Here is a 26,685-nt window from a genome sequence, read left to right as displayed (position 1 = left end):
TCTGTACAAAGCTGTCTTCTTCTGTATCTTAACAACCCGACCGAAAGTTGAACTGTCTGAACTTGTTCAGAACTTTTCTGTTTTCTGGCGATCGCAGCTAAAGACGCATCTAACTACCAGCAACTTTCAGAAGTATTCTAAGACTACTGCCACCCCTCATCCAACTCTCAAAAGAATTCAGTCACCACCGCTCTTACCTCTGTCACTGGCAACATACATTCTTGAAACTTAAGAAAGAACCTGGCCTCTTTTCAATCTCCAGGCCGTGTGGGTGCTATGTTGTCAGAAATATATTAATTATTTATAGATAAATGTGCCATAGCAGTTTAGAAGTCATCTACTCTCTTTTTGCAAGATTCCACTCCTTATTCCAATTTCTGAATAGCTAACCTGTAATCTACTACTTGTTCTACTAACTACCTTAAATTTTCTGCTGTCGAACCTCCATTTATATTACTTGCGGTTTTCCTTATTCCATTTTAAAACATTGAACTCTTCTCGTAACGACTGACTTCATTCAATAACTTCCTCCCCTAGGTTATTTTTGTAGCCTTCTGTTACACTAAATCGTTCACTGATTGTAGTGAAGTTCGTCTCATATTCGCCCTTCAAGCCCCGCCTCGTCTCTATAGTGTGGGCTCCAGATCATAAATCAGAATGCATGCCTAAATCGCTAAATAAATAACATGGCAACACATCTAAATTACGCTCGAATACCGCTCTTTCATTGATACAAGTAAGAAGGAGTGACTGATGGACTAATAACTGTCATCGTGAATAATCAACAACCAAAGTTTTATCTCTAAGTCAGCTGCTGTTTCTTCTATTAGATTTGTACTAAACAACTGCCTTCTTTGAATCTACACGTGGCTCTCACTTCTGCTCTCACATATAACAGTGGGCTTATTTCCACTGCTCATACACCAGTCACACTTACGTACAACAGGTAAAAACATAAACTGACAACGTGGGCATTTCTCTATGTTCATATACGGTAGTGCATCAACGGAAGAAGAGTGCATTTTCCTGCCTTACATTAATACATTTTAAACTGTCAAGAGTTATCAAATTTATCGAGTAGTCTATAGGTATAAGTGAACTTCAGAAACAAATAGTAATATCAAACGTCTATCGTAAGTTCACTGCTACAACGCACGTAATTATGTATGTCATGTTCAATCTTCATTAATGAATCATGACGGGAAATTATTTAAACGAACATATCTCTGCAAATTAGTTTCAGTTACAATGTTTGTTAAAGAGATAAACCCGTGAATGAAACCGATTTAACACTTTGCATTGAAGTAAGCATGTTTTTACTACTCGAGCTAAACAGCGGAGCAAAGCATTTGAATTCAAGTAGAATATAGATGTATATATAACAGTTGTCCTGAAATAACTCTCACTAATCGCAATATCATTTAATTTCATCTATCTATAAGTGAAGTGCGCTGCGTATAGTTTTTAGTTTTGTCAAAAATGCTTTGTCAAAAATGATGGCTGCCTCCAAAATAAGAACCTAAGATGGAACTGCAGCAGCAGATGGCAGTCTGTATCCATACTGTGTCGGATATTTCCAATGTAGAAGGAAGACGTCAGGATACTGGCAAGCTATCTCTCAAATAAACTACTCAGCGCTATAAATTCCGGCTGTTTCCCATTCGCGCCGTTTTGCTACGGAAACTTCATTAAATGTTATGGATGTAGCACGGTAATAAGATTTACTTGACAAGCTTATAGATTTTACATATAAAAATTGACAGTCACATAAAGATTTACTTGAATAATGTTGTACCTATTTATTAATATTTAACTCTCAACTTTAATGCATACTTTGACCCTCACACTAAATGATTTGACAATAATTAATCTGCTTACAGTCTACCTCATCCATTACGAAAACCAACAAATAGTCGCTTCTTACAACTAAGCCCGCACCGCTGCTGTAGTTCACAGTGACATTTTACCTGGTACGTGACAAACACCGTTGTCTTCTTCGTACACAGCCTGGGCTGATATACTGAGTATTCACGTCCTTGTGGCGAAAACTAGCTGTGACTTTCTTCTTTCAGAATTCTTCCAAGTATTTCCCTCCAGCAGTCGTCTGTGCCTATTCTTTTTCTACATCTTCAACATTGAGTCTTGACTGTTCCTTTCTTCTCTCTTTGTCTCCTCTTCACCGCTGATTGTTTCAAATCGGTGCCTCTCCACATATTTAGTGATTCTTTGCAAAAATGCCGTTATGACAACCTCTTCATTTCGCACTTCCCTGAACAATCAAACTATTTCAACTGCCTCGGTATTATAATTCTATTCATCACGTTATATCTTCCGAATAGGGCTACAAAGAGAATTGGCTATCTTCTGCAAGCAATTACTTTTCTCCACTAAATTTCCTCCTGTCCATCTTTACATTTTAGCATCCCTGCATCAACTGCTCCACTTCATTTCTCACTTTCAATAAAATTTACAAATATTAAATATATGCACTCAGACCTAAGCACTCTACATTGTATCGAAACCACAGAGAACAAGACATACACTTTCTTTACATTAGTGTCTATGCATGCATAATTGTACAAAACGAAAAGAATATTTCAGTGTAACATATGTTTCATTAAAATATTTCTGTTAAACTGGTGGTGGAGAAAGTCTTTGTTCAAGGCTCTTTCAGAACAACAGCGAATCAATATTTTAACTTGTTAGTCTGTTCCTTTGTTTAACAAACACAGACCTTTGATTGCCCCATCAGATCTCCGACAGTAGTCTCATGTTACTCTTTTAGTTCTCCTAACATTTTCCTAAAATTAACCTCCTCCTGTTCTAGTTGTTTCTTCAGATCTACCGACGTATTCTTAAGATTAGTCTTCTGTGATTTATTTACGAATCTCTTTAGTCTATGCAACCAACTTTCACTCAGAATCGCAACCTGTGCATTAACTTGACCACAGAAGTGACAGAAATCAAAACTGAAAAGATCCTTCTATTACCACAGATCAACTGTACTATCAACTCTGAATGTTTTGCCCTAACAGAAGCTCTACTGCAAATTAAATCCCTTAACATTGTTCCGTCATTACTTTAACCTGTACTTCGTACAAGACAAACTTCCTCCATATGAGAACCTCTAAGCTTCAGACATAAATATCTATAATATCTTTAACTGGAGTTCAGGTAGGTGGTTATTTACCCTTTCAGCACACTTATTAACCATCTTACTCTTAGCTTGTGAGGTATCCATAGCCATTTTCACAAAAAGATTCCAACAAGTATGTGTTACCTACATCATAAAACAAAGAAATAGACACCTCTGACTTACAGTATTAAATTTCCCAACAAAAGAAAAAATTCAGGCCAACTGAACTGTATCGTTCTAGCAGAACGGGGTTATTTATTCACAAGAGAAATTATCAAATCACAGTCAGTCAAATCCCTACCCACTTTGCATTAAAATTAGAAATATACCCTAATTTCATCAACAGAAGCCATAAACAGCATGTATTACACAACAGAAAGAGGAAACAAATTGTGAGGGCCCAAAGATACTACCACAGGACCAATCATCAAAATTTTACAAAGTCAACAGTCTGTCAAAAAGGAAGCCAAAATTACTGAATATGATTCATCGCAATGTCTTAAGCCACCTCAAAATATTCGATTTCGACTATATAATTCAACATATAACTGACAAGGTAGAGAGAGGGCGAAAGGGGCATTTCTTTCTCAACATTTTGAAAAGTGCACGGGAAGTACGATATACCATTGCAGGCAGTACTATTGATAGTGATGAACCATTTCTTCATGACACAGACGAAATGTAATCTGTGGACAAGGCTCACAAAAATACAAGAAAAGGTGAATACACAAAATACTTTTAGCCTACTTATCAATGATTTTGCTGCAGCACCTCTAGGAACTGTAGCATGGCAGACATTGACATACAGAATTAATGAAAATACTTACGCTGAAATATTATACGCATTACAGTTTGAGAAAACCTACAGAAAATTTTGTAGAAACCACAGAGTTTCAATGCAAGCCACAGTCTCGCTCAATGTCACTGCTGTATTCATGAAACAAAGCAAACTATTTAGCCTCAGCTGTAAATAATTTTCATACAATAATTTCAGGAGCTCCCACAGAAAACCCTACACTATTGAAAGTTCATTTCCACATACGAAGGAAATGAAACACTGGTTGCGGACAAGCCACAGGAGATTAATATAAGGTGACCTACACAGGCATATTTCCGCTATTTGTCAACTTTGTGCCATAAATTAGGTGTCTGAGAACATTTATTACGCACATAATCTGCACCGATTGATTACTGATTATTACTACACAAAAGCAGACTGCAGAAAATCAATTTTCTTTCAAGAATCACTCTGCCTGCCTTCAAACTTACTCCCCCTGTCTCTGTTCTACATCAGAATCGTCGTACGTTGGAATCATTCACACCACAAGCGAAAGGAATAAATTTACTTAATAGCCGCTTCAAAAGGTACTGAGCAATTTTCATACAGTAAATACACCCACACAAATTGTAAGCAGTTTTAGAATACCATAGGAAACAATTTTCATTAGCACTTATATGATACGAAGTTGCCAGTATCTGAATTTCAGTGCAAAAAAACATAATGTCAACTAATATATTTTTACCTTTATATCATAGTTATCTCTACGACTTTGTCACACAGTCCAGTGCAGTTTCCGATCAGCCTCACCTTAAATATCACAGATAATATGTCCGTTGACCATCAAAGAAAACCAGTGAAGATTGATAATGTTTTTATAGATAATCGGAAAATTCATATGAAATTATTCCTAGACTGAAAATCTATTTTAAAGCTATCTAATCAATATTTCAAGATTCATTGTCACTAATTCAGTCATTATAAGCAATTTGAAAGTAAATAATGGCAACGTAAGCCAACTGAAAATTAAACAAAAAACAAATCTTTGCAGAATAAGAGACTGAAAGGTTACTATCATCTCCTGTATTGTAGCAATTCCACTAAAATTTGAACTATTTGCAAATTGCTCACACTGGCTGCTACGGCAAGCCTAGTTACAGACATATTTGACTATTGTTTATGTGGTGGCAGCAACAGTTAGCTTTCGCTAGCACAATTGGAAACAGACGCTGAGTATCAGAAGAAAATAATTGTAGTTGACTGTGGTGGCCTAAAAAAGAAAGTGAACTGAGAAGAACACAGATTGCTTAGCGTAACGGAGACCTCATTGGAAATAATCCTTGCCATGCACGTGTTTGTGCAGTTTCTACAGTCCAATTACAATTCAGAACATGTATTAAGTACAACAAGTAAGCTCTTACCGAAAATGCATTTTTATTCGATTATTTGGTACTGAAACGTTCCCTTAGAAAAATTATACATGACAGTGCTTAAACAGACACACGATATTTTTAGCGCATCGCAATCTGACTTTCAAAAATCCCTACAAAACAATGGCCCTTATTAACATTAACCTATACGTTTCAAAAATCACTTACCTCACAAAAATCTTGGTTACTCGAACTACTACAATACAGCGAGCACCACTACTGCCAGCTAAATAAAAGATTCAAACTACTGAAGGCTATACATTATGACTTTTGACCACTGTTAAGGTAAATACATTGTTTGTTCTGTATAAAAATCTTTCATTTGCTAACTATGCCTATCAGTAGATAGTGCCTTCAGTAGTTTGAATCTTTTATTTAGCTGGCGGTAGTGGAGCACGCAGTAGTTCGAGTAACCAAGATTTTTGTGAGGTAAGTGATTTGTGAAACGTATATGTTAATGTTAGTCAGGGCCATTCTTTTGTAGAGATTTTTGAAAGTCAGATTGCGTTGCGCTAAAAATATTGTGTGTCTGTTTAAGCACAGTCATGTATAATTTTTCTAAGGGGACGTTTCAACATGCACTGATCAATTTGCAAGTTTTAAGTGTACGTTCCAGGGTACCTTCAGGAAAACTACAGCAGTTTCAAACAATCTTTCGTCATCCACAAAATGGAGTCGTTTGTGGCGCCGTCAATCACATTAGGTGCAGGCTGTGTAGAAGGTGTACTCTTCTGCGATTTCTGCTTCAATTGCGTAGCTTCAGGTATTTATTGACAGTCAAAATTATAACGTGCGCTCGCATCTATAGCGCACGTAGCCTAATTATGAATTTGAAAGCGATCGTGCTGCGCGGAGAAATAGCAGGACGAAGCAATTAACGGTTTACAATCTGACGCAAACGATGGAGCTGCAATAGCACGTTTGGCGGGCTTAGCCCTTTATCGTCACACTCCCTATAAATCTGTTTTTCGCTCTTGGCGCTGGGAGTTACGAACAGAGAACGAGCTCAATGAAAATTGTTTTCAGGATACTGCACGTCCTACGGACACCGTTTTTATTTCCAGGACGATTCCAAATGAGTGTGTTACAACTATTACGCATATAAGTGCTAATATTTTATTTCCTTTGTTGTTGGTTCATGTTATATAACACGTTCTGAAGCAGATGTAGCGTCGCTGACGTGTGTGCATTACGACTGTGTATTTTGAGTTCGGGGAACGTTTATGAAAAAAGAAACATATGTACAATATCTTTCACGTTGCCCAGTAAAAGAGAATACATTGGTGACGTGTCCTGTGATGTATGAGACCAAGAGAAAAGGACAGCATTGTCATGTCCAGTATGACCGACCCAACAGTTTATAAGATATTGATTTAAAAGTATGCAAACCTTCTTACCAAGAGTAGGGATACTCTCCTTGTTATTAGGTGTAATATGTTGAACCCACGTAAAGCTGTGGCATCAACCTCTGCTCAAGCACGTATAGATAAATGATTTTTGAAACAGCTGAAGAAATAAATATGGTTCAAACAGCTTGTGTGCTGACGTGCGCAAGGCGCATTATCTTTTGGTAAGTCAAGTTGGTGTTAAATAACACATGAAGTCTTTCCTGTCCTCCAAATTAGGGTATTGTGCAGTGTAATCCTACCAATTATGTTGGAGGATGCCTAATCATTAGAAATGGCACCAGTAAATATTTATTCGAGGCTTCCAGCACTGCTGTAGTTTATTATGTACGTTTCATATAGTTATCCTGTTCGATTTCCTACAAAATTTGATTAGAGTTTCAATTTCTCCTCCGTTTGTGACATGTGTAACTTCCTTCTGCCTTCATACTTCGACTTTCGTGGACTACGTTCCAACAAACGGTGAAGTACATGATTTCATACTGATGAACGTCGCAGGGCGGTACTTTATGCTTTGCAGAAATATCTTTTTCTCTAAACAGTAGATGCCATCAGGGAATGCTCCTGACATTTCGAGGCCCTTTATTCTACTTTCTGACGTAAGCAGACCATAAATCGTTAAATTCTAAGACACAAAATGCTTTCTGTATGGTTTCCGCCATTTTCATTTGCGACACGGCATTTCTCACCTATGCAGCATCGTGCATGCACGTATTACCGGTACACTGTTCGAAATTTCGAAGTTTCTCTGTAGCTCATATCTATCCATCGCTGGGCACTGAATACTTATAACCGTTTGTAAAAGTTATGAGATGCATTTAAAAAGAAACTATCTGTAGACTGTAAAATAAAAGTACTTGAGAGCATCGTAATTTAATTGCCTGCCAATGACAATGTAGTCTCTGAAAGGGCGCGTAAACCACAAACTCGCCGCTGAAGAGAGACGGGCGAACATCCACAAGATGACACAGGTAGCGCGGGCGCGCTTTCGCCGTCGCTGCAGTCACTCTCGCAGAAGAAACTGAAATGGAGTGTTCAAAAGGAGAGCATACACTGAGGAGAGATAAATCGTTTTATAGCGATAAGCATATATGCAGATGGCGGCAGTATCGTGTACACAGTGAACAAGCATAAAAAGACAGTGCACTGACGGAGCTGCTATTTGTACTTATTTTGTTCATATGAAAATGTTCCCAACGTGATTGTAGCAGAACGAAGGGAATCAACCAACTTAGAATGCAGAATGGGAGTTGGAGCTAGACGCATAGGGCATTCCATTTAGGAAATCGTAGGAAGTTCAGTATTCCGCGATCTACACATTTCAGGCAATACCTCTCAAGACGGACAATGCTCTGGCCAACGGCCTTTATTTTACGTCAAGAGTAGCGGCGTTTGCATAGGGTTGTCAGTGGTAACAGAGTACCAACACTAAGTGAAATAAACACACAAATCAATGTTGGATGTATGACTACGATATCCTCTACGACAGTGTGCCGAAATTTGGCGCTTATGGGTTTTGGCAGCAGACGACCTACACGAATGCCTTTTTTAGCAGCACGACATCGCCTGCAGCGTCTCGCTTGTGCACATAATCATGTCGGCTGGAACTTATACGTCTGGGAAACCGTGGCTTGATCATGTGAGTCCCGATTTCAGGTGGTAAGGGCTGACGGTATGGTTCGAATGTGGCGCTACGAGCCATGGACTCAGGCTGTGAACGCAGCATTGTGAATTCTGGTGGTGCTCCATAACGGCGTGGGCAGTGTTTACGTGTACTGGACTTGGTCCTGAATTGATCATGACTGGTAATGGATGTTCGACTACTAGAAGACCGTTTACAAGCATTCATTGACTTCATGTTCGAGTACAACGATGGAATTTTGAAGGATGACAGTGCATCATTTCAGAACATTCGGGACAACTCGAGTGAATGATTTGGCGTCCCAAATCGCCCGACATGAATCCCACCGAAAATTTGTGGAACATAGCCGACCGGTCAGTTCGTGCACAAAATCCTACACCGGCAACCCTTTCGCAACTGTGGATGACTGTAAAAGGAGCATTGATCAATATTTCTGCAGTGTGCTTCCAGCGACTGTTTGAGTTCATGCCACATCGATTTGATACACTGCGCCCAGCCAAACGTGGCCCGATACGATATTAGGAGATTTTTTACTTTTGTCATCTCACTGTAATCAGGTAGTGAGTTTGCTGACAGCGGAAGGGGTCAGGAAAAGGAAATTCATGGAATAATGTCACAAGTGTACGGAGAGCACGGCATGTACATTGAAACGGTGAAGTCGTGTCTCAAGAAATTCAATGAAGGACCCTTGTCGTAGCCCTACGATGCGCGGACGTGAAGGTCACACCGAGTTACCGATGCCATTGTCCAACAGATGGATGCTCTCATTATTTAAGAGTGGCACTTTACGGCAGCAACTATTGCCAGAGAGCATCGGAAGTGTTCACGCCATTAATTAGACGAGAGCGATATTAGCACAAAGCGGGAGCCTCACGTTGTACAAACACTATCCGCAGCATGTCCAATAGGACTGTCTGAAATATCTGCGAGGCTTGCCAAGGACGGGAATAAGTTTCTGCCGCTAAGTGCCGCTGCAGACTGGACAAGGTGTCACCGCTTCGAATGCAAGTGCAAACGACAAAGTCTCCAGTGGAAGCGGCCACCCAAAAATCCAAGGCTGTCCGCACAACTAAAGTGGTTGTCTTCTTATCGACTTGCAGCAGCAATGGACAACAGTGAATGCACAGCGATACTCACAAATACTAACCACGCTCCGCAAAGTATCAGATCACGACGACCGGGGCAGCTCATCCCCAATGGCAATCCGCTACGCGATAGCATAAGGGCCCGTACAGAAAACGAGAGCAAGGAGCAGTTGCAAACATTCTAATGAGAGTTCCTCGTCATTTCCATAAATCGCATCAGGTAAATACCGGGATGGTTCCTTAGAAAGAAACTTCCTTCCTCTCGTTCCCTGATCCGATGGGAGCAATGACCACGCTGTTTGGTCCCCGCCCCCAAATCAACCATCCAACCAACCTTCGATAATGCCATTTTTTGTGGGTCAAAAAGAAGCAGACGATTTACCTCGGATTAGGACGTCAAGCAGTAATTTCCTGATTGATTCCCTACACGCCCACAAAATTTTATGTGTCAGCACTCTCTGCCCTGTGTTGCATTGTGACAAGTGTCCCAAAAGTTCTGCACAGTACTTTTGAAATAAAGGTACAAATTTCTGTTTATAGGGCTCCACCTCGTTTTTATTATATCCCATATACATTCCTTTTCAATTTAAATTTGTTTAACGCAATAAATTGCTCTGCGACATAAACTTACATGATGTCCATTACTATTATTTCTTCCCGTTTCAAGGGGATAATCCCATCCTTCTGATAAGAAGCAGGCTTGGCAATACCTCCGCTCATCCACGATCTAATAAAGAGGCATTTTGAAGACTGATACCGGATGTTTTCAACACCCTTGTATCCTATAGCAATTGTCATATGTTCTCTTTATTTTCAGAGGAGGAGTAAGAGTATTTAACGATTTCGAAACGAAGTTCGACAATCACATACGCTTCAAGTGTCAATAATTAGGCTCGGTTAGGTTCATGTACAACGTCGAGCTTACTAAAAATTCAACTCTGTCCCATTATCTATATAGCTTTACAGCGCAGTGAATATTAAGTGGTTTCCCCTACCAGGGAGTTTTCATAAATCTTTCTGAGTCAGATTAGACAAATTTATTTCATCTTTGTAGCGGTAAAAAAGCAATTGTAGCAATAAGTTCTGTAAAATCATGAGGGAACGGATAACATGAAGAGCTGTGGTGCATTCATGCGATACCACAGGACATCTGGGATATCGGATGTTTCAGGAGGTAGATTTATTAAAAAAGAAACCTTTCATGTAACGCGTGCCGTTTTTCTCACTGAGAAACAGCCGTGGAATTTAACACAAAAAATATCCACAAAATATGGTAACCAAAGGAAAACGATACAGTTAACGGTTAATGTTGATGAATTCCGCCTCCGACGTGAATACACTCTTGAATTTTCTTGACTACACCACCGTATTTCATCAGACGTCATGTTGGCGTTATTTAAAGAGGGTATCACCATTTATAACACAAACCATTGATTCGTACGTTCTCCGTATTTTTCTTTGTAGACGTTACCTTTGAAGGATCCTCACAGTTAAGTGCTAAAGAGCCTAGCAGGCTAATATAAGTGACCATTTCTCCCGATCCACCTTCCGGGAAAATATAAATTTAGATTGCGTAGACAGAATCCCCTCGCGTATTTCAACCTCTATACAAATTTCTCAGTTCAGTCACTATTCCGTAGAAAGTTGTGTAGTTGTCCAATATACTAGTGAAGCCTTGTCCACAGAGAGTCTACAAGTTAAGATGATACTTTCTCTGGTTACCGTACTGAATTGGCGCGTAGGGTTTCCTCCTTCCTGTAATGTGTGAAGCTCTCGTATATCATGTCTTCAAAATCAGATCTTTTAGGGAATTGCGTTCTTCAAAAGATGACAGCAACCAATCTGAAAATCTAATCAGAGGTGTGGGTAGCTAGTTTCTAGGAAAGAGTTCCTGGGATGTCGTTACGACGCGTTTATTTGTAAGCACCATAAAATAGTAACAGTTCACAATTTTTAGTATGTTCCGAGAGCAAGGATAAGCCAAATATCATATCTGAACATTATCTGAAGGCATTCTGCCGGCCAGGGTGGCCGAGCGGTTCTAGGCGCTACAGTCTGGAACCGCGCGACCGCTACGCTCGCAGGTTCGAATCCTGCCTCGGGCATGGATGTGTGTGACGTCCTTAGGTTAGTTAGGTTTAAGTAGTTCTAAGTTCTAGGGGACTGATGACCTCAGCTGTTAAGTCCCATAGTGCTCAGAGCCATTTGAACCATTTTTTGAACACATTCTGTCGCCGACTCGAAGTATGTGCAAACTCAGAGTACGTTCTATCGCTGACTTGGGAGCCTGGAGCGCTGACATAATCTCGTGCTTTCATCATAACACTTCGTTGCCCTACTTCGGTAAGTTAACAGTATTTATTTGTTTGATGATTTAACTAGTTTACTGCATAGCGTACTTATTGCAGTGAATCCGTGATGACCTTCCTCCTAGTACTAGCTGTGTCAAAAAATGACTTTAATCATTACTGTTTAATGGTCAGCCCCCGGTCGCTCAGGGACTGGGTGTTGTGTTGTCCTATCCATCACCATTTCATCCCCATTGACGCGCAAGTCGCCGAAGTGGCGTCAAATAGAAAGACTTGTACCCGGAGAACGGTCTAGCCGACGGGAGGCCCAAGTCCTGCAACATTTACATTTAATAAAGTAGATTCTGCATTTTGCGCCGGAACGCTATTGACTCCCCTACCTCTTTACTGTCAGGTAACATCCGCTCTCAAGGCTCTCGTTACCCTGTCCACTCTCATGATGGTCCTGATGCCACCTCTGCCTCCGTAGGAAGCGTGTTCCTACAGGCTGCAGGCTTCCAATAAAGATAGGTTGTGGGTAAATATTGCACCCCTTAAAACAAAGGACACCTCATACATCACGTTCGGTGTTTTCGTTTCAAAATTCCGGTTTTCCAAACATAATTCCAAATTTGGGAACAGTAAAGCGACGATGCTGTAGGTCATAGGAGTATCCTGTACATTGTGTGCTTTGCTCCTCCTTTTCCATGCAGTAAACTTAATCTTCCTTTGCAGCTTTCATATCGGATGTAATATGTATTCATAAGCCATTCTAAACAAAAGTCTTTTGTCTTTTCCTTTAAATGATCTGGTTAGAGGTATACCAAAAATCACTAAACTCTGCGTAAGTATCAAAACCTTACTGAATCTCAGTTTATGAATTTCCATTTAATATTAGAATTTCGTTACGAATGCTCTAGAAATGTCTATACCCATCATCTCTTGAAACATGGTTAAACAATTGATACGTAGTAACGCAGGAAAGGATATATTTTAAATTTAGTTTCCTAAGCAGGAAGTACAACATTTGAAAACATTTTCTTTAAACAGAGTTCTTTGCTGGTAATCATCAGTAACATAGTCTTCCGTTAGTTAATGTACACAAAATTAATTTTTCTGCTCTCACTTTCTGCGGTCTGACTATCATCCCATCAGAACCCATGTTAGCATCTTTCAACATATCGTCACACTTTTAGCGAACCTTTATGACTCGATGGTACTTTTTTTATTGCACTAAAAAGTGAGACGTTCTTTGTCATCTACACCCTCTTACACTTGCAGATGACCTTCTTTGGACTCCTTTAATATATATGGCTTAGCAATGGTCCAGAAACTTTTAACATTGCATTAGACAATGGCGTAAACGATATAACTGAAAAGTACAAGAGATAAATACAATACTTCACAGTCAAATGGCTGGCTACTCTTCTGAAAAGTAGGACTTTCGCTTAACGCCGTACAAAACTTCATATTATGCTCTTGCCAATCACTGGCAGACATAACGGTGTAGTCCACTTAAACAGTATTCTTACCTAATAACTCCGCCGCTGGTACGAAATCCAGCATTACCTTGAACTCTAAGCTAATTGCTGGAGGGCTACACGAAAGCAGTGCGTTGGCAGCACTTTTGTGAGAACTGAATCAGCGAGCAGCCGGCCGTCAAATCAGGATGGACAGTTTGCTAGTACACTCAGATTTCTGTGACAGTTCTTCCAGTATTTCCAGCTTGTCGTTGTGTGGTTCAGTTATTTTATTTTGAACGCGTCTAATGTCACCCTAACCAACCCATCGTTTTTCGTCGCATACACAAAAGGGTTGCACTACTAACTCCTCGACTTCTCTACAGGGCGATTTCCAACAGTCTGAAAAGGATTGTGAGGGTGTCGCAGAGGAGCTTGTGATGAGAAATGATTGTTACGAAAAACATTTCATGCATCCCGCCGATTCTGAGTTATTTGAAACTGAAGTTATGCCATCTAGTCGTCGCAGGGACAAATTCAAACAGCCTTCCAGAGACAGAATCACCAAACTTGTTTTTCAGTTTGGATGTTCAAGCCGATCAAACAGCTTTTGACTACATGTATTAAAATTTACACTTAGAAAAAAGGCGTATGTTAACTGCTAATGAGCATTTACACAGGTGTTCACTCCCTGACCCACAAATATCAGTTAATTACAGTTTTTCTGCAAGTGCAGGTGCTAGAATTTGTGAGTTCAACGGCCCAATTATCCAACTTCAGTGCTGAATAGCTCGGAAACGGCACAACGCATTGACCAACCTCAATGCTAAATAACTCGTAAACTGCACTACGTATCGATTTTTTTTCTTAACAGTTATTTCTTAACACAACCTCCCTGCAGCATCCTTACAGTTCTTTTCACACTGTTTCTGATCACCTTGTATAATTTTTAATACTGCGTACTTTAAATTTCTTTCTCTATAGCATTCCTTTATGGGAACAATATCGTGGCGTCTCAGCTTACTCGGCTGTTGCGGTTTAACTTTAAATTCTTAAGACTGTCCTCTCACGAATCCCGGTTTGCTGGGAAATAGTGTTTGATACTTTATAAGCAAATTTTCCATATCCTCTCTTATCTTTTTCCACTGAGATAATGTAACCTGCATTATCCTCTGCCTCATCATCGGTCACTTCTTCTTCAATCTGCTTTCCTTACTCCTTCGCTCCTGTACATATTTCCCATTGAAAACATTCATGTATCATCTCCCACCGGTTTTTTTTAAAGGACTAACACTATTGCCAAATCTATTTTTCGTACTCTTTACCGCAATAGTTATATTGCTATTTTCGAAATCTACAAGAGCTGCATGGTCTCCAACAGACTAGTTAGTATTATGACGCCAATATGAAGAACTGGTAAAACCATAGCGCTAACCTCCAACATTATCATCTGAATTCTCACTTCTAATAACACTTGATTCTTTCCCGATTTACTCTCTTTGCCAAGAATTGCTGTAAGCATAACTCCCTCCAGATGTAATACCACTAACTCATTTCCGTTCACAATTCATTTGTAAAGTCCCTCTGTAGTGCCACATACCTCATCACCCGTGTCAACGACCTCAACTGCCTCAGTTCCACTGATCTCAACGTCTACGATTGGTTGACTCATTAACTTTACACTCGTCTTCTTCTAAAAGGACTGGTCTCAAGTCTCCCCAGTCCTCTTATATCAACCATTTTATTGCTACCGACCCATCTACTCTTTGAGTTTCTTTTGGACCCAGCATGAACTCTTCTCTAGTTTTCCCTCCCGTCCCACCCCACCTCCAAAAAATCACTATCCATCCTGTTCTCATCATGTCTTTCGTCATGATTCTTATATCGTCTGTTACCACGGGAATTCGAACCTCATCGATTCCAACCTTCTCATCTTCGTATGTGAAACCAATTGTTATGTGTCTCTCTCTGTCTCCTGAATGCACTCTAATTCCCATTAAGATTACCATTGTTTGTATTTTCTCTAGATCTCCAGCTCAAACCTCCTCAACCACATTGGTGAACCCTTCTCTGGATATTGCATCTGATTGGCACAGAGGTTGTAACATATCCTCTGTTTTCTCCTAAAGGATTCCTATCAATTTTCATTTTACTCTTATGTATAGTTTAACCGGTACCACTGCAATGAGGCCTTCTTCACTTAGTGGGCTATCGAACTGTAAATTCTTTTCATAATATCATTGAAAATAATCTTTGTAACTATGGTACACACAACGTGAAATATTCCTCCCAGACGAATATCTTTTAAATTAGATTACATTCAGTTTTCGTTCCATAGGCCAGAAAATGAGAAGATTCTCGTGGGCGTGGAACATGTCAGAAAGGATTGCATAAAAAAATAAAGCATTTGAATACTATATCTACTACCCTGATCATTTGTCAGGATATTGTCAAATTAGGTAATAAACTGGAACTGCTAATATTTACAGAATTGATACACCGTCAGTATGTGTTATGCACTTTCAACAAATTTATCATACACAAAATACCTAATCTCGATTGTTGTGACCAAGTGCTGTCAAAACTGATACCCAACAAACATTTTACTTAAGCTGTTCTAACAGTGGTTGGTAAGATTATTCATCTATAGATTAGAAGGAGTTGCCAATAAAAAAGTGTTTGAAACTTTGTATAAACCTTGCTTTATGAGAAACTAAGTTTTTATGGTTGCTACCAGTTTATTGAAAACGTGTCGTCCTCTATATTGGACACCTTTTTCGACCAAGATAAGTGATTTTAAGTCTTTGTTCTTGTTCTAGTATTGAAACTATAAATTGAGCTAGAGATATATTCCTTGCAACAAATTGCATTATTGAATAAATATACCGAGAAGCAGTGGACTGAATATAGTGTTCCTTGAATGGGTTTCTACATGATGTTCTTGAATTTACACCACAAATGATTCTTATTACATGATTTTGCATTCTAAAAACTTTTGCTTAGTTTCATGAATTACCCCAGAAAATCATCCCACATGACATAATAGTTGCTATTGTAAATGCAGCCCACACTCTTGAAGGACAAAAATCCGTACTGTTTGTTCTTACACTCCTCACCATACACGTAACAGGGAGTAGGCTTGAGCCAGAAGTGTTCCTCTCTGGGAAAAGATCAGTCCTCCTCGCAGCCCCACACAGAAAAAAAATATTATGTCCCTTGAGGAACAAATTGCACCCCAGAAATTTTATCTCACCTGCCAACTTTTTTGGCTGTTAAATGTACGCTCCTCCTCCGTAAACGTATTGTGTGCTATGACTGGCGAGTCTTACGGATTTTGAGTATAGAGTCAGAGACTATGAACTACAAACTGAAAGATGCAGGTGTGGCAACGCCTTGCAAATAACAGAGCTCACTGCGTTAGGTAATTAGGTTTATCTCATAGAATACCGCGATTATGTTAAAATGTTTTGATTTTAATGTCACTGAAGCTGCCAGACAAGACGAGAAGCTTGTTCCATTCACCTACATCATCTACGTCTGCCTAAGACGTATTTGTCTATTTATGAGCTGTGATAGGGGCAACTTCTATTCTGGTTCAAAACGTTTACTCTACCATAATCTGACTTTACACCACCATTGCTTGGCATCCGATGTAGATTTATGTTGACTCGGACGACGAGTGATCGGATATAGATTTTTATATTGTCTTACTAAACATGGTGTTTAAGTTGAGCATCGTTAGTCTATCTCCCCAAAGGTTACCTGCGTGGTCTGGTGGAACCTGTGCAGTATAGCCCACTGTGTTCCTCAGAGCACACAATCACCACCACGCAAAGGTCACATGCCATCGATAGGTTTGGTTTTATTATTTACGTGTTTAAATCTTTTATTATTTTGCTTTTTTATATTCTTTTGTTTTCTAATTTTCTTTTTTTTAGTTTTAGAGGTTACACACATTTTATTCATTACATATGAAACTGAAACAGTAACAGATGGAAAGTAACAATAAAAGCTTAACACGGTCAACGAAATAGCAGAAAACTTAAATAAAATACCGAACGAAACATTTAGTACTTGAGAAGTTGATAATAATGTATGTAAATAGATAATATTACCAGATAAATTTTCGATATTACCGTATCAGATACATAAACTTAATTAAAAGCGTATGTATCGCAAACGGAATGATTCGCGGAACAAATAATACACTACTGAATAGGTTATATCTTGTTACTATCTATTGTCTTAGCGTAATTTAAGTACACACTGATAAAAAAACAGAAAATTCATAAACCACCTCTAGAGTAACTCACGTGAATACTTTTGACTCGAAATTTGTGACGACGAATCCGCATTAAATCTGCGTACGACTGGCTGAAATTAGCAGAAGAATTGCGAAGCAATGTATGTAGCACTAATTGCTATAAGATTTTTATTCCTGTAAGAAAATTAATGTACTTAAATTTGTTTTGCACGAAATTTTCTGCAAGATAGCACAGTAATTTATGAAGTAAACACACTAACACATTTTCTGATAGTTAGAAAACAAGGCGACCTTTTTCTGACAATTATTTTTATAGAAATTTTCGAGTTTGTTTAGTTGCCTGTGTGGTTATCGCTAAAGCTTTAAGCGCTTAATAAAGCAGTATACCCTTTCGTACAATGATAGGCATGAACGATAAAATATTTTTGAAAAACGGTTAATAATAACCGTAATATTTGCATGCAAGTTATGTGCAGCTGAAGAAGGGTAATTATGGAAACGGGTAAAGCTTTCACAAAACAACAGGACGACCATTTATGACATGTACCTTCTACTTTGTTAAAGAAATTTGAACCAATTCGCACTAGTCTGACATATAGAATTGGGGCACGCAAGAAACCTGACAATGAGAAGTGTTTTTTGCGCGTACAATCGAAATGAAGCTAGATTCTTGAAAGCGAGTGTCCAGTTTTATCGTAAGAACGCATGTATTTATGATATGTGCTTTAAACTATTTCCGTGTATTCAAATCACATGAGATCAGGGTACATTTACATCGATTTTAAACTATCACACGTCGACAATGTATAAAGTTTAGTGTCTAAAAAAATTTCCTTTGACATTATACATTTCTCTACCTCTGTGCAAAATTTAAACCGAGAACACACATTTCAAGAAAAGAAGTGAAAATCCTAGAACATCCCAGAAAAAAAGTATATGTTCAAATACAAACAGTTAAAACTCGTCTTAAACTAAACGTCGATAGACTGGTAGACCAAATTTCAACAGTCAATCCCTCTCTCCCTCCGGAGCTATTTAAGAGTTTTTGCACATAAAACCCGAAAGAGGGTGACGGTTTTTGCACGAAATATCCGAAGGCTGCATATACAAATGATGCTAATAGCCGAGCATTAATTTCAGCCTAATTGGAATAACGGAATCAATCCATTTGCCCAATTTACGTGGACGGCTTTTAAACTGTGCTTTATACACGGTAGCGTAGCTACAGTGAGACTGATGTTCTAATGGCTGGGCCATTTTAAACCCAAAACTCTTAACCCAATGTTTCAAATAGGAACCGGATACCGTGACAGCCCGCCACCTGCTCTCAAAATATCGTGGAACAGAATATTACAAAAATAAACTGGTAGCATCTTTAGTGTCTGTGCTCATAAATCTGAAAGATCACTCCTTTAGACCTTCAGTTTGTCTAGTGAGTTGCAGAATAAATATATCTAATGTAAAGAATGTATCCTCAGAATACTGTGATACGGAGAAACACTTTATGGGTGTTTGTGGTCTGTTATCGTATCATGATCCAGTCACAAAACTTGGTATATGCTCCCCCGACAGTTTCTCTTGAGTAGATTGTTGCTAGTCTTGGTAAGTGTTCCATTTCCCTTGAATATGTGCTTCCTTCCAACACTACACTATACCAAATAAATTTTTGTGCACATTTTTTTTCTTCTATTTAGGGATGTTTAGTGTTTTCAAGAAACTACTTGTAGACATAAATCTAGACGTAGCTAACAACTGAAAATTTAAAAGAAAATTTTTAAAAATATATCTTCTCTGAAGAAAACTGTGAAGTTATCTGGATTTGGGACTTGACAATTTGCATTAGTCGCACGATAGGTCACAACACGCACTTAAAGAGCCTCTGTGATTAGAATACGTATATTTGACATTTATCGGATTATGCAGCAAGAAGAGAAGCTGTGACATTGCCTCTCTCGTACGCCTCCTGATTATATTGTGCTATGCTGCGTTTGCACAATGGCTCTGTATTTTGGTCCATCGATACAACACACACGTAGCGCCACGTTTACGAAATTCAAACAAATGGGTACGGACAGAGGAGAAATGCAGAAATATGAATGAATTGAATTTTTAACAACTTTCGTTCACATCCAGACAGACAACCGGGTTCGTGCAAGGTGTCTTTTTGTTGTAAATGGAATCACCAATGCAATGTAATCCAACACGCAAGAAAATATTACACAAACCCAGATGCAAGACACATGCAAGACTGGACGCAATTATATAATACCTTCAATGTAAAATATTGTGGTTTCCACTTTTATGGTCCTAGAGAGTAGGAGAAATTTTGCTGGGAATACAAAGTGCATGACAATGAATACCGCCTAGGCTTGGGTGGGCAACTGTGACACAGAGGTGAACAATCTACAATATTGCAACAGTTTCTCGAGTTTAGAAAGCCATTAGACAGCTCCGTTGTAACAGGTAGTATTCTTCATGGCGACAGCGGCGGCTCTCCTCACAGACTCCACGAAAAGGCGAAGGCGTTGTGGTGCCATCCTGATCTGTAGCCACCGCTTGCGTTATGTGATTCTACTGAAATATCCGCACTGATTGTCCGTCTAAGATTGATTACAAGCTCGCGACCACGTACATCTAATCGACTGCTTCAGATGAAAACTCTTTTGTAAACTACACTATAAACCAAAATTTTATGCAATACAAATTGGTCCCTATGTAACACAACAGACATACTCTGACAGTACGTAGAGTTGGTTGAAAAATTATCCGGCTATTCTCATATGGATCGTTTTACGTATATGCAAGGCAAGTTGCTGTATCTGAATCTTTTACAAATTATCCCCAACTCCAGTAAAATAGACTGAAACCAGGACAACATCTACTCCGCAACGATGTAGTGAGTTCTGGAATATATTTTTCGTGAATTAATCCCACCAAGAGAAGAGAAACACTAATCTTAATTTTGTCACTTTTTTAGAAACACTTTTTGAAGACAGAGAGCTAACTCTGTCGAAAAACTTGGTCAAAATACCTCGATTCTGACATGTCCGACAGAACAGATATTACTCGCATATACGTGTGATTGCATGACAGATCCATGACATTACATTCAGTGCGGATGCACCAATATTGTCCGAACTCCTACAGGAATGAATAATTTGCGAGTAGACGTTAATGGACGAGGAACGCTGCATTGCAGCTGCGATAAACTAGAATTTTGGTTTCTAAGGGATCATGTCCAGATGGCCGAAGCAGTCTGCCTTCGGCGGTGCTACGGCACGGACGTCTGTTTACGTCCCTGCCGGAGTAGTTCGCGCTCGCGCAGTTGTTTACCTCTTCGGATACTCGCGCGTTTAGACGACTCAATACAGAATGGCACATGCATACCGAAAGTCGACTCTCAAGATTAGTTTTTCGAATGTATATGCGAGACCGAAAGCCTACAAAATAGAAAGGTTCCTACGAGACGAAGTTAAACTTGACTACAACGAACTTATCGGAATCCACCTCTCCATAGTGAGCAGTGTCGTTTACGTCAAGCTGATTAACGATGCAGTATGTGACACAATCATCCGAGATACTAAACATGGACTCAAATTTCGTCACTCTCATGGACATGTTGGAGAAGTAACTATTGATCATGCAGGACTGGGCTTACGAAACATACGCATTTTCGAACTTCCCTTCGAGGTTCCGTCTGACTTGGTCATTGACGCCTTACGCCCGTATGGAAGAGTGCTCAGCCACGTTCAGGAAAAATGGTCCAACTTCACGACTTACCCCCTTCTCAATGGGGTGCGTCAAATCAGAATAGAACTGACACAACATGTACCCTCGTACTTGTTCAACGGCGGATGCAGAGCTATAGTCATCTACGATGGACAACCCAAAACATGCTCAGGATGCGGGAAAGAGGGCCACGTGCGTTCCGAATGTATGCAGCGGAGGATAGTGCAAGTTCCAAATGGCGAACCTGTACCTACGTCCACGTTGACGCAGCTGCCACTAACGTATGCGGACGCATTCCGAACAGATCCCATCCCGAAGAATGACCAGGTACAGAATCCTGACAGTTTACGGCAACCGACTGCAGCAGAGACCGCCTCCAGTGACGAAACGACGCACACTTCTGCCGCTCCGGCGCCGACGACGCCCTTAACCGAGCGGAAAGGATAGGTAGGAGATATGGAAATTGATCCTGCGGTTGTGCCGACAGCTGCTTTCGTCCCTGAGCACCGGGAGTCACTTCCGCACTCGGATACGGAGGCGCACACGCGCAAACAACGGTCGCCGAAACGCCACAAGAAACGACGGCTAGCGCCGTCGGATACCTGCTTACTGCAGTCCATGTCAGACGATCTTGGGTGTAACGTCGATACAGTGCATCCGGAGGCGCAACGGGAGGTTCTACCCCCCACACAGCAGTACGACGCGAATCACGCTAGACAGGGGTTGAATACAGACACACCGGACGGAAAGCCGACGGAAGGAGACCCTCCACCCACCGCAGCAACGCCACCGCCTTCGGTCAGCCCGGCCGGAGAGACGCGACGGGAGCTGGACCTCCAGCACAGTAACTGGGCCGACGAATCCGATGCTGACCCACACACTGACGACGCACCCGCAATGGCGAGTGCTGCGTCCACCGGATGTTAACCGCGCAGAAGATGAAGATTGACGCACAGACAGCAGGTCACCGGGCAGCAGCACACAAATTAACATAAGCGCTCATGTGCGCTTTACGCACTGAGGAACAGCGGCAGGCATATCGAACAGCCTCTATTAATATTAATACGATCAGAACGCCTGTAAAATTACAGTTATTACGAGACATGTTGCATGCGTCAGACGTCGACATCGTTCTGCTGCAGGAAGTATGTGTTGAGAGCTTCCCTGACCTCTATGAGTACGATACGTACATTACACCTACTACCGACGGCGGCAGCGGAACAGCGATACTTCTACGTAGTGGCATAGTAGCCGAGGACGTGGTGTACCTGCCATCAGCGCGGGGACTGGCTCTCACAGTGCTGGGAGTACGGGTCGTTAACATTTACGCACCGTCGGGGTCCGACAGACGGCGCGACCGATCCCGATTTTACGCAGAGGAGATTGCAACACTATTCTTAGGTCGGTATGAAAATGTCTTATTTGGAGGCGACTTCAACTGCGTGCTCGCACCAAAGGATCAACACCCACGTTATACTTCATGCCCGGAGCTGCGACAACTCATACAGGACATGAATCTCATTGATACATGGGAGAAGATACATGGCGACAGACGTGGATACACCTACGTCACGAGTCACTCTGCAAGTCGGCTCGATCGCATTTACGTAACACGTCGTCTCGAACCTACGATCCTCGATGCGGAATTGTGGCCTGTCGCCTTTTCAGATCACATAGCATATATTTGCACGGTCTCCCTGAGTCGTCAACAAGTTTGGAGGAGTCGCAGTGTTTGGAAACTGAATACAGCACACCTCAGGGAACCTGAGTGCAGACGCATAGTCGAAGATGCTTGGCACGTGTGTGAACGACGCCTCCCGACATATCCGACGACGTTGCAGTGGTGGCTGGAATGCGTTAAGCCTGCATTGCGCCGAGCTTTAATTGCATACGGAAGGGAGCAGATGATGTGGAGGCGACACACGACGGAATTTTATTTCACGATGCTCCGCGAACTTTCTGTACAAGCACCTTCACAGGAGCGTCGAGCCGGTATAAAACGAGCACAGGCCCAAATAATTTCCATAACGCGCCGCCGTCTGGAGGGAGTCGCAATCCGTGCAAGGGCCTTTGAACGAGACCGTGGAGAATCACCGTCGATGTATCACGTTATCAGAGAAAAACAACGTAGCCGCAGAACCTTAATACAGACGGTCGTACTGCCAGATGGTCGCCGCATGACAACGCAAAAAGATATTGCCAACGCTTTCGTGGAACACTACGGTCATCTCTATGAAGAAGCGGAACACGATCAGCCAGCCTTTCAGGAGGTCCGACGAACGCTCTCCGCGTGTCTCGACGAGCCGGCCAACCTGGAGTTAACAGGTGAAATCACAGTTGACGACGTAATGGAAGCGATTGATAAGGGAGCGTCGCACAAATCGCCGGGGCCCGACGGGTTTCCGTTAGAGTTCTATCGTACATTTAAAGATCTCATGATTCCACGATGGACTGCCATGTACTGCGAATTGATGTCTCCCAACGTGCCTCTTCCACCCGCCTTCGTGGAAGGAATGATCATCCCCATCCACAAACCATCTGGCGGCACAGGGATACAGGCCTACCGGCCACTGACCCTTCTTAATTGCGACTACAAGATCTACGCCAGGATACTTGCAGCACGTTTTAAACGCGTAATACGCCAAGTGATTTCACTCGACCAAACCCATCTAGGAGGAGACAGCAATATACAAACGGCACTCAGTGACTACCGCGATTTTATCGCACTGGCATCAACATGTCGTCTTCGGGGTGTATTGGTATCGATAGACTTCGATCGCGCATTTGACAGGCTGAGTCATGCTTATCTCACGGACGTTATGACAAAAATGAAGTTTCCGGAAAGTTTTGTCACCGTCGTTATGAGACTACTCCACGGAGCCGCATCCAAAGTGCTCATCAATGGACGCTTGGTGGGGCCCATCACCATCTCACGATCGGTCAGACAAGGGTGCTCACTGTCAACGATATTGTATGCCATCGCTGTCGAGCCCCTGCTCTGCGGGCTCCGGAATCGGCTCCAAGGAATGACGATAAGGCACAACAAGTTTATATGCCGAACATACGCAGATGACCTAGTGTTTTTAGCACGGTCAGGAGACGAGGCAAGAGCCTCCTTGCATTGGATTAATTTGTATTGTGTGGCTACGGGAAGTCGCCTGAACATGGCAAAGTCGGGAGCGATGAACATCGGGAGAGGACTCCCGACAGGAAGTGTAGCACCATTACAGCCGATCAACAAGATGAAATGCCTAGGAATTATCTTCACTACAAACGTTCGACGCACGGCGGCACTGAGTTACAGACATCTTCTGCAAACAATTCGTGCGAGTGTCCGAAGTCACAGGTTAAGGGCACTGGATATGATACAACGGGTCACCTTTGCCAACACTTATCTAGCCTCTCGCATCCCCCACCTGGCACAAGTTCTGCCTATGCCGGTGGTGCTGGCCCAGCGAATCCTGGCGGCACTAGGATATTTTGTGAGCACGGGTCTGCTTTTTAAGGTAGGATACGAAACCCTCACCCTTCCTCGTAGTCGTGGAGGTCTTGGACTAGTCCACGTACGCGACCGAGCAGTGGCTATTTATGTAACCACAATGATAAAGATGTGGACACGACACCAGACATGTCTGACGGGCACCTTGATAGACGAACTCGCTCCACCTTCGCGTTCGGCTCCGGTAGCGGTGGCTCACATCTCACCATCGCTTACCCATATGCGAACCTTTTTTGTGGAACACAGTTATGTACATATGGAACTACCGACTACCAGGACGGCAACGGCACGTGATATATATCACATCTTAACTCGACGACGGCCGAACAATGCCGTGGAGCGCCGCCAACCAACAGTTACGTGGTCAGTGGTATGGCGTACAGTGCACCATCCACACCTTGATACGGGAACGCGCGCACTGTGGTATCAGGTGGTAAATGGGAAATACGTGACTCGTTCCAGGTTGCATACAATTCGTATGGCGGACGAGCCACTGTGTCCGCAGTGCAATGTTATAGACACAGAGGAGCATCGCCTGATATGCTGTCCTTCGGCGGACGTATGGTGTTTGGTCAAAAAAATGATCGCCTTCCTCCTTCGGGTGGGGCCGCAAACAGTAGAACCACGCACATTACTTCTCCCAGATAGGACATATTATCCCCGAACAAAGACAAACGCACTGACTTGGATTCGAGGTTTGACTGTGCGTTATCTTTTCCGAGACGGCAGTAAGAATGTGCTTGACTTCTGGGCCTTATTACAGGAACATCACTCACAGCTTATGAGACATCCGAGATATAGAACATATTACGCAAATTTTTTAGGGAGTGCCTTGCTTGATCCCCCACCCAGTTGGGGTGTCCCAGGTAGGAGAATGTAATTATTACCTATAAGTATAAAAAAAAAGCGGTTAAGGCGACCTTTCATTAAAGCCGAGTTTGAGTCCTAATCCGACAAAAATTTTCAAATTCCGCCATTGCGTTTTCACGATGCCCTATGCGGTTGGAAGCCACTGCATTCCCACTCACTCCCTTTCCTTCCCATTCGTGTGTTTCATAGACAATGACGACGTCCGGTGAATCGACTTTATTCAAAAATTTGGAGGTCAGCACCCTTATGCAACTTTATGCCTAATCACACGATAATACTCGGAGCACCAAAACGATCATGTTTGACAGGGATGGATATACAGTCACATCACTAGAGGTGCCAACACGTAATGTACCCAGAAACACGGCCGTAACTGCGATCCCACTTGTCAACAGTGTATGCTCCCCGGTTACGGCATCACGCCAAACGCAGCCGTTTGTGTTGTGCGGTTAACGGCAGCATTTTCATGGGTTATTGCTCCCTTTCTGTCCCTTACCGCCTAAATGTAATCAAAAGTCAGATGGTACCCCCACCCCCGACCACTTATTATTAAAATGTAGAAAGATGAACGATATTTTGTTTTTGTAAATGTTTTGACCACCAACTAATGACTCAATAAAGAAATTGTTACTGCTTATTTCTAACAATCTTTTCTTATTGAGTGATGAAACAATTCTCAGTGCATCGCGATTATTACCTTTAACTCTGTCTCAGGAAAGAACGTTAATTGTTAACATTTAGGATACACACCTGTTACAAAATATACTTCCTCTGCACTTCTCCTCTGCCTAACTGACCTTGCTGGAATCACATCCCTGCACTTACATTTAAAATCATCAAAGTTAAAGCGTGTGCACTGTATTTAGTGCCTGTAAATCTCGTAACTGATGAACTATTTACTTCTTTAACCGCATTAAATGGGAGGTTAGAAACTGCCAATGATTTGTGTCTAACCACAGCTAATGGTCTGTGTCTGACGATAACCACTAATAAATATAATTATTACGATAACACTGGCAGCAGCGCCAAAAGATGTTGTTGTGCTAACAAAAAACATTGACATTCATAAAATACCAATCTGACAACTACAAAAGGAAC

The 26,685-nt window shown here is 41.4% G+C and overlaps 1 protein-coding gene across 1 annotated transcript in view; it reads left to right on the top strand.

Moving 5' to 3' along the window:
- Window positions 1-26,685, top strand: part of LOC126285115 (substance-K receptor-like) — a 271,274-nt gene that overhangs the window by 798 nt on the left and 243,791 nt on the right. The window lies entirely within an intron of this gene.

The sequence above is a fragment of the Schistocerca gregaria genome, chromosome 8, assembly GCF_023897955.1.
Source record: "Schistocerca gregaria isolate iqSchGreg1 chromosome 8, iqSchGreg1.2, whole genome shotgun sequence".
Lineage (NCBI taxonomy): Eukaryota > Metazoa > Arthropoda > Insecta > Orthoptera > Acrididae > Schistocerca > Schistocerca gregaria.
Note: the sequence above shows the minus strand (reverse complement) of the source record. Positions and strands in the feature narration are given on the sequence as shown.